The 11,349-nt window shown below is 43.7% G+C and overlaps 1 long non-coding RNA gene across 2 annotated transcripts; it reads right to left on the bottom strand.

The window, feature by feature from the left end:
- Window positions 1-1,668: 1,668 nt before the first annotated feature.
- On the bottom strand, window positions 1,669-9,763 carry LOC145652595 (uncharacterized). Of its 2 annotated transcripts, none has more exons than XR_014118856.1 (2): window positions 9,059-9,763; window positions 1,669-3,627 (listed from the first exon to the last, which is right to left on the bottom strand). It is a non-coding gene; the product is annotated as an uncharacterized LOC145652595 (long non-coding RNA). The 2 variants fall into 2 exon arrangements; XR_014118857.1 differs by having other exon boundaries at window positions 1,669-3,624.
- Window positions 9,764-11,349: the final 1,586 nt, after the last annotated feature.

Raw genomic sequence — 11,349 nt, 5'->3', positions numbered from 1 at the left:
GTGTTTAAGGTGAATACAAAGCTGTTTCATAGTGAGAAAAAGGTAAAGAATAGAGTTTCAAAGTAAAGATTCTTCTTATAATGCATTCCCTTTTAGTCTAAAACACAATCTCTTGCCCTGAAACAGAGTTTAAGGCGAATACAAAGCTGTTTCATAGTGAGAAAAAGGTAAAGAAGAGTTTCAAAGTAAAGATTCTTCTTATAATGCATTCCCTTTTAGTCTAAAACACAATCTCTTGCCCTGAAACAGAGTTTAAGGTGAATATAAAGCTGTTTCATAGTGTGAAACAGGTAAAGAACAGATTTCAAAGTAAAGATTCTTCTTATAATGCAGTCTCTTTTAGCCTAAAACACAATCTCTTGCCCTGAAACAGTGTTTAAGGTGAATACAAAGCTGTTTCATAGTGTGAAAAAGGTAAAGAACAGAGTTTCAAATTAAAGATTCTTCTTATAATGCATTCCATTTTAGTCTAAAACACAATCTCTTGCCCTGAAACAGTGTTTAAGGTGAATACAAATCTGTTTCATAGTGTGAAAAAGGTAAAGAACAGAGTTTCAAAGTAGATTCTTCTCATAATGCATTCCCTTTTAGTCTAAAACACAATCTCTTGCCCTGAAGCAGTGCTAAAGCTGTTTCATAGTGTGAAAAAGGTAAAGAACAGAGTTTCTAAGTAAAGATTCTTCTTATAATGCACTCCCTTTTAGTCTAAAACACATTCTCTTGCCCTGAAACAGTGTTTAAGGTGAATACAAAGCTGTTTCATAGTGAGAAAAAGGTAAAGAAGAGTTTCAAAGTAAAGATTCTTCTTATAATGCATTCCCTTTTAGTCTAAAACACAATCTCTTGCCCTGAAACAGAATTTAAGTTGAATATAAAGCTGTTTCATAGTGTGAAAAAGGTAAAGAACAGAGTTTCAAAGTAAAGATTCTTCTTATAATGCATTCCCTTTTTGTCTAAAACACAATCTCTTGCCCTGAAGCAGTGCTAAAGCTGTTTCATAGTGTGAAAAAGGTAAAGAACAGAGTTTCAAAGTAAAGATTCTTCTTATAATGCATTCCCTTTTAGTCTAAAACACAATCTCTTGCCCTGAAACAGTGTTTAAGGTGAATACAAAGCTGTTTCATAGTGTGAAACAGGTAAAGAACAGATTTCAAAGTAAAGATTCTTCTTATAATGTAGTCTCTTTTAGTCTAAAACACAATCTCTTGCCCTGAAACAGTGTTTAAGGTGAATACAAAGCTGTTTCGTAGTGAGAAAAAGGTAAAGAAGAGTTTCAAAGTAAAGATTCTTCTTATAATGCATTCCCTTTTAGTCTAAAACACAATCTCTTGCCCTGAAACAGTGTTTAAGGTGAATATAAAGCTGTTTCATAGTGTGAAAAAGGTAAAGAACAGAGTTTCAAAGTAAAGATTCTTCTTATTATGCATTCCCTTTTAGTCTAAAACACAATCTCTTGCCCTGAAACAGTGTTTAAGGTGAATACAAAGCTGTTTCATAGTGTGAAAAAGGTAAAGAACAGAGTTTCAAAGTAAAGAATCTTCTTATAATGCATTCCCTTTTAGTCTAAAACACAATCTCTTGCCCTGAAACAGTGTATAAGGCGAATACAAAACTGTTTCATAGTGTGAAACAGGTGTGGTGGAAATTCAGCAAACAAGGAGTCAGATGTGGTTAAGAAGATTTTATTGAGTTATTAGTTTCAAAAAATGAGCGTGCCTATTTGCTTCGCTCCCCTTTGGGTGATTTCCCTCCCCTTATATAATAGCCGTAGCGTTCGAGAGAACGAGGGAGGGTTTGCTTCTGCTGAGACCAGATAACTCCTTGGAAGGAGTGTATTTCTTCAAGGACGTTCTCTAGGGAACGTCCTGTTCTTCTAATCTTATGCTAAGCTTTCTCACGCTTTACAATGATAGAGAAAGAAACACAACAATATTTCCTTCACACTTCCCCCCTTTGATTCTTTGTCAATCATCAACATCATCTAGACTTTAATTTTCAATGAATAGTGCCTGGAGGTCATTAAATTCCTCAGAATCCTCATCCACCCCCTCTGGCAGTTCTTGCAACAGTTGATACTGTACACGAGTAAGATTAGTCACCCAGGTGACACAACAATTCATAATACATGGCAGGAAACACATAACCATCAATACGACAATGAGCACAGGAAAAAGCACCGTCACTGCCCAGTGTCCCCACGGGCCCAGCGCCGAGGTGAACCATGAGAACCATGAATTGTCTGCTGGGGACGGCTCCTGGATGTCCTGTTTCATATGTGTAATCAGGTCTGTTATATTATCATAATAATCTGGGATGTGAAAACAACATGATACATTTATCTTCTTACACACCCCACCTTCCTCGGCTAGGAGCAAATCTAAGGCCATTCTATTCTGCAGGACTACTTGGCGAATCTGGTGCAATTCTTGGTTTAGGAGTGTAAAAATCGTCTCAGTCCTATTGGCCAGAGTTAGGACTTGCCACGCTAAACCGTTAATCTTATTCAAGGCTGCAGTGGTGCCTCCTCCCAGAAATATAGACCAACCTATTGCCGATGCAGGGGTGGTCCATGGGTCGGCCAGGGTATAGCCATTGTATTTAGCGGGGTGCTGCATGCCAGTGCCTCGTTTATGTATGGTGTGTGCATGTGCCCCACATAGTTTGAAAATAGACACTGGCGGGGTTAGGAGTACTGGTGTGCAACATCCTGACCACTGGAACTCATAGTTCTTTCCAGTTTTCTTCCAATTACTGGCCTTGGTAATGGGGAGGGTGGAGTAGGTTTTTGCCCCACATGCCCACATCATTGCCCCTTGTGTAATAGGGTTGACTATACTGTTGCATCTCCCACTAAAGGTTTTTGTGGCATTCCTTAATTCATTTCTTCCCTGAATGGTACAGTTGTGCCCATCCTTATCTAATGCTATATAATTCACCTTACACTCGGTATGTCCTAGATAAGGGTCAGTGGGTTCCCCCCCCTTTTGAACACAAGCACCAGTCCCCTTGAATATTAGTTGTATCAAAAGTCATATCGGCTAAATGCATCTTTGTCGTAGTCTCGCAGACATTATTTCGATGTGCCACTTCTGCCCTCCCATTACCCGCCCAGCCGGGTATTTTCATTGAGCTTATGATTTCTCTAGATAAATTATAGAGCTGTCCTGTTAGCCTATTTAGTTCACATGTAGTCTTATTGGTCATCTGGGTCGCCATGTCGTGGGTGATGGGTATGGGCGTCCATGGCACCTGAAAGGGGTGACACACTAGGCAAGACTGGTTTGGCTTGGCAGTGGTTGCCGTCACCAATGCCATTGCACAAGCGATATTGCCTTTGCATCTTTCCTCTGGCAGGAGTTGTCGTCCCGCGATCGGGGCGAGAGTAGTGAGTAGGATAGTGACAAACAGAGAATTCATCATGAGTCCTCAGGTCATTCTGGTGCCTTCTTGCAATGAGTGTGGTGTATCCACGTTGCTCGTCCGTCGGTTTTGACGGCGGTGTTAGTCGTCAGCAGCACTTGGAATGGTCCTCTCCACCGCTTCCTTCTGAAGTCCTTTATCAGCACCCAATCACCTGGTTGGTGGGTGTGGAGTATCCGTCACCTCGGGAAGAACTGCCTTCACCTGCTTAGACACATGGGAGAGAGATTTGTGCAGAGACACAGTACTGCAAAAGTGATTCATTGATCAGGTTAGTACCCCAGTCCGGCGGACCCACCCCCATGTTGGGAGGCCGTCCAAACACTATTTCAAAAGCTGATAACCCTGTTCGTGCCTGTGGTCTGGTTCGACATTGCCACAGGACGAGGGGAAGGCATTTTACCCAATTCATGCCCGTTTCCTGCGTTACTTTAGCTAGACCTCCTTTAATGGTGCCGTTTGTCCGTTCTACTGCCCCTGCACTAGCAGGGTGGTAACTGCAGTGTTCTCATATCTACCCCTAGGTATTTAGTCAAAGCTTTTAGTCCTTCATGTACGAAGGGTGTCCTATTGGTCACTGGACACTCGTTGTGGTAACCCCCACCGGGGAATAATTTCTCTCAATAGCGCTTTTGCTACTGCCTCACTATCTTGTTTTCCCGTTGGAAAGGCCTCCACCCACTTACTAAACATGCACACACAAGCATGTATCTCTTTCCTTCAGCTGGTGTCAGTTCTACGAAATCTATTTGCCAATGTTGAAAAGGCTCACTAGGCGGCAGGTGTCCGGCGGGTGCGTGTTTGGTATGATTGTCTCCGTGTGGTGTGTTTTGTGCACATACCAAGCATCGGGAACAAAATTTACTGGTGTGTGTGTGTTTATTCCTGGTGCATACCAATATTTTGTTATACTTTCCACTATCCCCCCTTTGCTCATGTGACTCCTCCCATGAGCAATCTCAATTAGTCCTTTCATGTAAGCCATGGGGAGACAGGGTTTGTTTATCTCTGGGTGTACCCATATCCCGCCTATTTGTTTGCACCCCCCTTTTTTCCATTTCACATAATCTTGTGGAGTAGCTTGTTTTTGGATATCTTTGGTTGTTATCCTGGTTCCATTATCTATTTGTGCCATTTGTGTATGGACTTGTTGTGTGGCTGTGAGTTGAGCTACTTTGTCTGCATAAGCGTTTCCTCTCGACACAGGGTCCCCTGCTTTTGTGTGTGCTGCACATTTTATGATGGCCACTTTCTTTGGTAGTTGGATTGCTTCCAACAGTTCTGCTACTAGGCAATGGTTCTTTATCTTTGCTCCTGAGCTCGTAAGGAAGTTACGATGTCTCCAAATAGCCCCAAAGTCATGTGCCACTCCCCACGCGTACCGGGAATCGGTCCAGACGTTCACGGTCTTATCTTGTGCTAGTTTACACGCCTGTATGAGTGCAGCAAGTTCAGCTGCCTGCACTGAGTAATTAGATGGGAGTGATTCTGCTTTCACCACTTCTGTGTGTGACAGCATATGCTGCTCGATTAGTGCCTTGAGAGTCACGTTTAGCTGAACCGTCCACAAACAATTCCAGGTCCGCATTAAATATTGGTCCCTCCTTTAAATCTATTCTGGGGGATGTTGCAATTTCTACCACCTGTTGGCAGTCATGGGGCTCTCCCTCCTCCCCTGTAGGCAATAGAGTGGAGGGGTTTAGAGTTGTGCATCGTTTCACAGTAACATTTGGCATGTCTAGTAAGGCAGTGTGGTATCCAAGCCATCGCTGAGTGGACAAATGTGCCACTTTTTGATCTTGCAGTATTCTTGACACTGCATGAGGCACATATAGGGTAAGCTTGGCGTAGCCTACTATGTCTCTGGAAGCCACTAGTGCCTTCTCGGCGGCTGCCACAGCTCTTACACATAAAGGTAGGCCTGCTGCGACTATCTAATTTTCCTGAGAAGTAGGCCACCGGCCTTTGTTTGTCCCCATGTTTCTGTGTCAATACACTTGTCATATATTGCCCTTTAACGTCTACTGTTTGTTCAAATGATTTGTTTGGGTCTGGAATGCCCAACGCTGGCATGACTTGTAACAGCTGTTTCAGTGTTGTGAAGGCCGCCTCAGCTTCCGGCGTCCATTCCGGCTGTGAGGAATTTGACCCTTTCGTCGGTATTATATCTCTGAGTGGTCCCTCATGTTCTGCATAGGATGGTATAAATGTCCTACAATAGGAACACATTTCTAAAAAGGACAACAGTTGTTTTTTCATCATGGGCTTTGGTATAGTCAAAATGGCATTCACTCGGTCTTTAGTCAGCATGCGCGTTTGTTCAGTGATGTCATGTCCTAAAAAATGCACTTGCTGCTTACAAAACTGTAATTTGGATTTGGATGCCTTGTGGCCTTCCCCTGCTAAATGATGTAGCAGTGCCACCGTGGCTTGTTTACACGCTTCTCGTGTTCTTCCACAAATCAAAAGATCATCAACGTATTGCAGCAAGGCTGTTCCTTCAGGGAGTTCTAAAGCCTCTAGGCTTCGATGTAAGGCGGCATTGTAAATAGTTGGTGATTCACAATACCCCTGACAATCTCGTGAATGTGTATGGCTTTCCTTCAAAGGTAAAAGCAAACCAAAATTGGCTATCCTTGTGCACAGGTACGCTAAAGAAAGCGTTGGCCAAATCAACTACACTGAACCACTTACTGTCTGGTGGGATCTGAGAGAGAATGGTGTGCGGGTTTGGAACTTCTGGGGCTCTAGGGTGTACTGCCGTGTTGACAGCCTGCAAATCCTGCACAAATCTCCATTCATCTCTCCCTGGCTTTTTAACTGGGAAAATTGGAGTACGTACTGGTGAGTCTGGGCATGGTACGATAACTCCTGCTTGTTTTAATGATTGGAACACAGGCCTGATGCCCTCCACTGCCTCTAGTTTTAGAGGGTATTGGTGCTGGCGTGGTCTGTAATCAGATTTTGGGGTGATGTGGACAGGCTCACATCCTTTTATTAAGCCCACATCATTTTTTCCCTGTGCCCATAATCCTGCAGGAACTGTTTTCAATTCCTCCTCCTCTTCCTCTGAGAGGGCAACAGAGGCTGCCATAATTACTATATTAGGACTTACAAGCTCAACCCCCCTTTTACAATTTCGCCTATACGGGGTTGGCATTTTCCACACATCTATGCTTGGGCTGTACATGACTTTACACTGGGGTTCTTTTATCCAATCAGTTGTGCTCAACATGCGTTTTGTCCACAACCCTACTCTCTGCCAGTCTGGATCAACATGTGCGCTAGCCAGCGATGCATGAGGTGCTGCATGTGAGATTGAATATAAAGATTTCTGTTTAGCTGAGAGCTGCACCACTCCCGCAGCCCACTCGCAGTCCCATGCTATAGCTGTGATAATCAGACTGTCACTGCCCCCCCCCCCCCCCCCAAGTCAAATTTTTGTTCAAAATCAACATCAGATCCCTCATGGACCTTCATTGTACAGTGAATAGAATCACTTTGTTTAACTGTCAGCTCACCAGGTAGCACGTTAGTAACTTCAGTCATGTTAGTACTTCCCCAGCAGTGCACTGCAATTCATACACGTACAAAGGGACTCCTGCCTCTAGCTGGACTCCCTGTGTAGGTGTTTCCCACATAACAAATAACCCCTCTGGGTTGCTGCTAATTGTGCACCCAAGTTTACACATTAAATCTCTAGCCAACAAATTAATTGGACAGGTTTCTGACACCAAAAAGCTGTGTTTGAATTGGCTGTTTCCTAAACTACATTGGAGAGGCTCGGACATCCTTTCATCAATGGGATGACCCCCTACTCCGATTACTGTTATCCCATATCCTGTTCTCATTTTACATTCTATTAATCCTTCTTTTAACACTGAGTGGGTGGCACCACTGTCAACCAAAAACCTAACATTTTTTCCCTCTACTTTCACAGTTACTTCGGGGAGGCCTCTTGGCCCTTTACTAATCTGCTGCAATAGTTGGTAATTTAAATTTGTTACTTCCCTTTTGCCGTCTTCACTCAGTGGTCTGCTGCTGTCCTGCCTCTCCACCGCCCGTCATTCGTGGATAGTGGGATCCAGGTCTGTGCCCCCGCTATAAGAGTTCTCCTCCTCTGTGCAATCTCTGGCGAAATGTCCAAGCTTTCCACAGTTGTAGCATTCCTGCTCTTTCATCCACTCGTTTTTCCCTCCTCTTCCTTTGCCTCTGCCTCGTCCATGGCCACGTCCCCTTCCACGATCGTTTTCTCGTCCGAGACCTTTCCCTTGGTCTCCCACCGTCTGGACTAGCGTTAGCATTGCCTGGTGCGTGGTATCTGCTCGTTGACGCTCTCGTTTGGCGTCTTTCTTTCCCAGGATCGTCTCATGATGCTTGGCGTGCTCCTCAATAGTAGATAGGGGAGCTCTACTATAGCCTATGCAGTTTTTTCTAATGAGATCGCTGATGTCTTCTCATATTCATTAGGAAGCTATTTCTCAGATGAGCTTCCCACGCACCTACTTCTCCGGGTCCTGCTGCTCGTTGTGCTGGTGTGTCAATGCCACAATGGTCAGTGTGGACACGTGTCAGACGGACGAGAAAGTCAGCGATGGGTTCGTCATCTTTCTGTTTGCATGATGCGATCACGTCGGTGTTGATGGTGGTAGGATAGGCCGTTTCCACCCTTTCGATGAGTCCTCTTATCTCTCTGTATGGGCCATTTAGGTCAGGTTGGCCTTGGGGCGGTGCATTCCACTCCGGCAGATGGAGACGGACATCTCCATTCCCCCAGTTTCTGTGGATGCGATTATACTGTGGTCCGAGTCGAATCATCAACAACCGTCTCAGTTCAACCTGTGTTGGTCTGCAGGACTGCACAAATGCCATCAGTTCTTGTCCGAAGCGTCGTCCGCCGATATCACCTGGCTTGCTCAGGCCGTCGGCCGCTTTCATGATGTCGTCTGTAGTCCAGTGACGGTGGACCATAATCACTCCCTCAGGTCCTGACACTTCCACCATCGGGAACTGTGGGGCATAGCCTACCTCAGGCTCTGTGGAGGACTCTGCAGGGGTGTGGCTTGGGGTACGATGAGCCACTGGTGAGGTTATTGCCTCCAGTTGTCGCCTTAATTCGTCATATGGAGACGGCTTTGGTCCTGGTTGGGGATAAGGAGGTGGATTTGCTAGCGCTTGTGGTTGCTGAATCAGCTGGGGGGCTCTTGGTGGGGCGGCATCGAGGTCAGGATCAGCTAAGGAAACACACTGAGATACTTCGTTATTACATTTCTTTTGCCCTTCCTGTTTCTTCTGTCTTTTCTCAGCTTCTTCTAACCACATTTTTGCCTTTTCTAGCATATCCTCACTGTTTTTGTCAAAATATTTCCGTGCTTTCTTATCAGCTTCTCTAGGTTTGACCTCGACTCAATTTTAACAGGTATGCAACACGCAGCGTCCCTGAGGTATTAAACCCATAATGTTTAATCCAAAACGGGACATGTTTGTTTACATGTTCCCCATAATCTTTACTCATTTGAAAGAATAGGCTACTGGAGAGCTTGTCCTTACCGAACTCACTCCTTACTATTGCCTGCACCCATTTTTTTTTTTTTTTTTACTTTTGGATTCAGGCAACAAACGAACAAAGGAAACTTACCTACTCTCTACAATTTTCCTATTTTTTTTTTTTCTTATTATCCACACCATCTACCCCCGATATGGATTAGTTCCGCTCCAGCAAATCGTGCTAGTATACTGAGTCCACTCCTTTCCCTGCGGGGTGTTGTCGGCCCGGGCCCATTTCTTACACTAGTACGTCTACTCAGTGTGCCTATTCTCTTAGGCTGGCGGAGTCCCAGACTCCGGAGTCCTCTAGACCCTATTTTTAAGCCCTAGTATCTCATACTATGCTACTTTACAGACCCACCCCAGGGTAGACTCAGGCGGATCACTGTCACTTTCTTCTAGGATTAAATTACTGAACTTCACCACTTACTTTCTGTTCGTTAGATCAGGCGGAGCACACCACCGGAGTCAAGCGGGACGTCACTCCCTGGTTAGGTACTTTCCGGTATTCTTGTGGGTTTCCCTCTTCCTCCAGCTCAGTTTTCTCTCTGAGGAGCGTCCTCGAAGTTTAGTCACCGCCGCTCCGCATGGTGCCTCTCGCTGATCCTGCCGACTACGCCAAATTCTGTGGTGGAAATTCAGCAAACAAGGAGTCAGATGTGGATAAGAAGATTTTATTGAGTTATTAGTTTCAAAAAATGAGCGTGCCTATTTGCTTCGCTCCCCTTTGGGTGACTTCCCTCCCCTTATATAATAGCCATAGCGTTCGAGAGAACGAGGGAGGGTTTGCTTCTGCTCAGACCAGATAACTCCTTGGAAGGAGTGCATTTCTTCAAGGACGTTCTCTAGGGAACGTCCTGTTCTAATCTTATGCTAAGCTTTCTCACGCTTTACAATGATAGAGAAAGAAACAACAATATTTCCTTCACACAGGTAAAGAACAGATTTCAAAGTAAAGATTCTTCTTATAATGCCATCTCTTTTAATCTAAAACACAATCTCTTGCCCTGAAACAGTGTTTAGGTGAATACAAAGCTGTTTCATAGTGTGAAAAAGGTAAAGAACAGACTTTCAAAGTAAAGATTCTTCTTATAATACACTCCCTTTTAGTCTAAAACACAATCTCTTGCCCTGAAACAGTGTTTAAGGCCTTTACAATGCTGTTTCAATATGTTTAAAAGGCAAAGAACAGAGTAGCAATGTAAAGATTATATTTATTTTGCACTACATTTTACATTTTTTCCCTTTTAAACATATTGAAACAGCATTGTAAAGGCCTTAAACACTGTTTCAGGGCAAGAGATTGTGCTTTAGACTAAAATGTAATGTATAATAAATATAATCTTTACAGTGCTACTCTGTTCTTTGCCTTTTAAACATTGAAACAGCATTTCAAAGCATTGTAAAGGCCTTACATTTTATTCTAAAGCACAATCTCTTTCCCTGAAACAGTGTTTAAGGCTTTTACAATGCTTTGAGAGGCTGTTTCAATGTTTAAAAGGCAAAGAACAGAGTAGCAATGTACTTATTGCAAATCATACTACAGATTGTTTTCACTTAAAATAATTTTAGAAAGATTTCTTATCATGCTTTACAATTTAAACTAATACACAATCTCTTGCCCTGAAACAATGTTTAAGGCGATTACAATGCTTTGAAACGATGTTTCATAGTGGGTAGAAAAGACATAAGAGTTGCAATTACTTACAATGTGCAATTTGCAAACTATTTAAAAGATCTTGTTGCCACTGGCATAAACTAATTTCACTTGAAATACCACACACAACAGTTTGCAATACACTGAAAAAGTCTAAAATTCAATAACAATGCTTGGAAACAATGTTTCATAGTGTGCAGAGAAGAAATAATAGAGCTGCAAGTACTTATTATAAGGTGGTCTCAAACCCAGATCAGCTGGGTGATGACACCAACAGCCTAGTGGGTGAGCAATCATGCTCCAACAACACGGGGGCCTCTGTGCAGAACAGTTAGATCTTGGATCAGGTAAAACAAAAGGAAAAAACTAAAACACCACACTAAGCGTGGAAAAGGGGAGATCAAAGGACATCACAGGAAGAAGTGAGAACTCCGATGCACTGGGCAAAACCAAACTAAAACTTCCCAAAAAGAACCAGAAAACAGGGAGGAACTTGAATGGCTAAGGGAAGCCTCAAGAGGGAACACTGGAGAGGAGGCGTGTAAAAACCCAGACACCCTCGCAGCACAGAAGTAAGTTGTAGCACAAGGGGGAAAACTAGAGAGAAGAGGGAATGTGTAAAAACACAAACAAGACCCACAAGGGCTCACAGACCTCAATACCAGAAGTTACCAGCTAGGCACTTGGCTCAGAACTTTGGCAAAAACCCAGCACTAAATAACCTG

This window comes from Electrophorus electricus, chromosome 20 (genome assembly GCF_041902795.1).
Source record: "Electrophorus electricus isolate QZ-2024a chromosome 20, ASM4190279v1, whole genome shotgun sequence".
In the NCBI taxonomy this organism is placed as follows: Eukaryota; Metazoa; Chordata; class Actinopteri; order Gymnotiformes; family Gymnotidae; genus Electrophorus; species Electrophorus electricus.
Note: the sequence above shows the minus strand (reverse complement) of the source record. Positions and strands in the feature narration are given on the sequence as shown.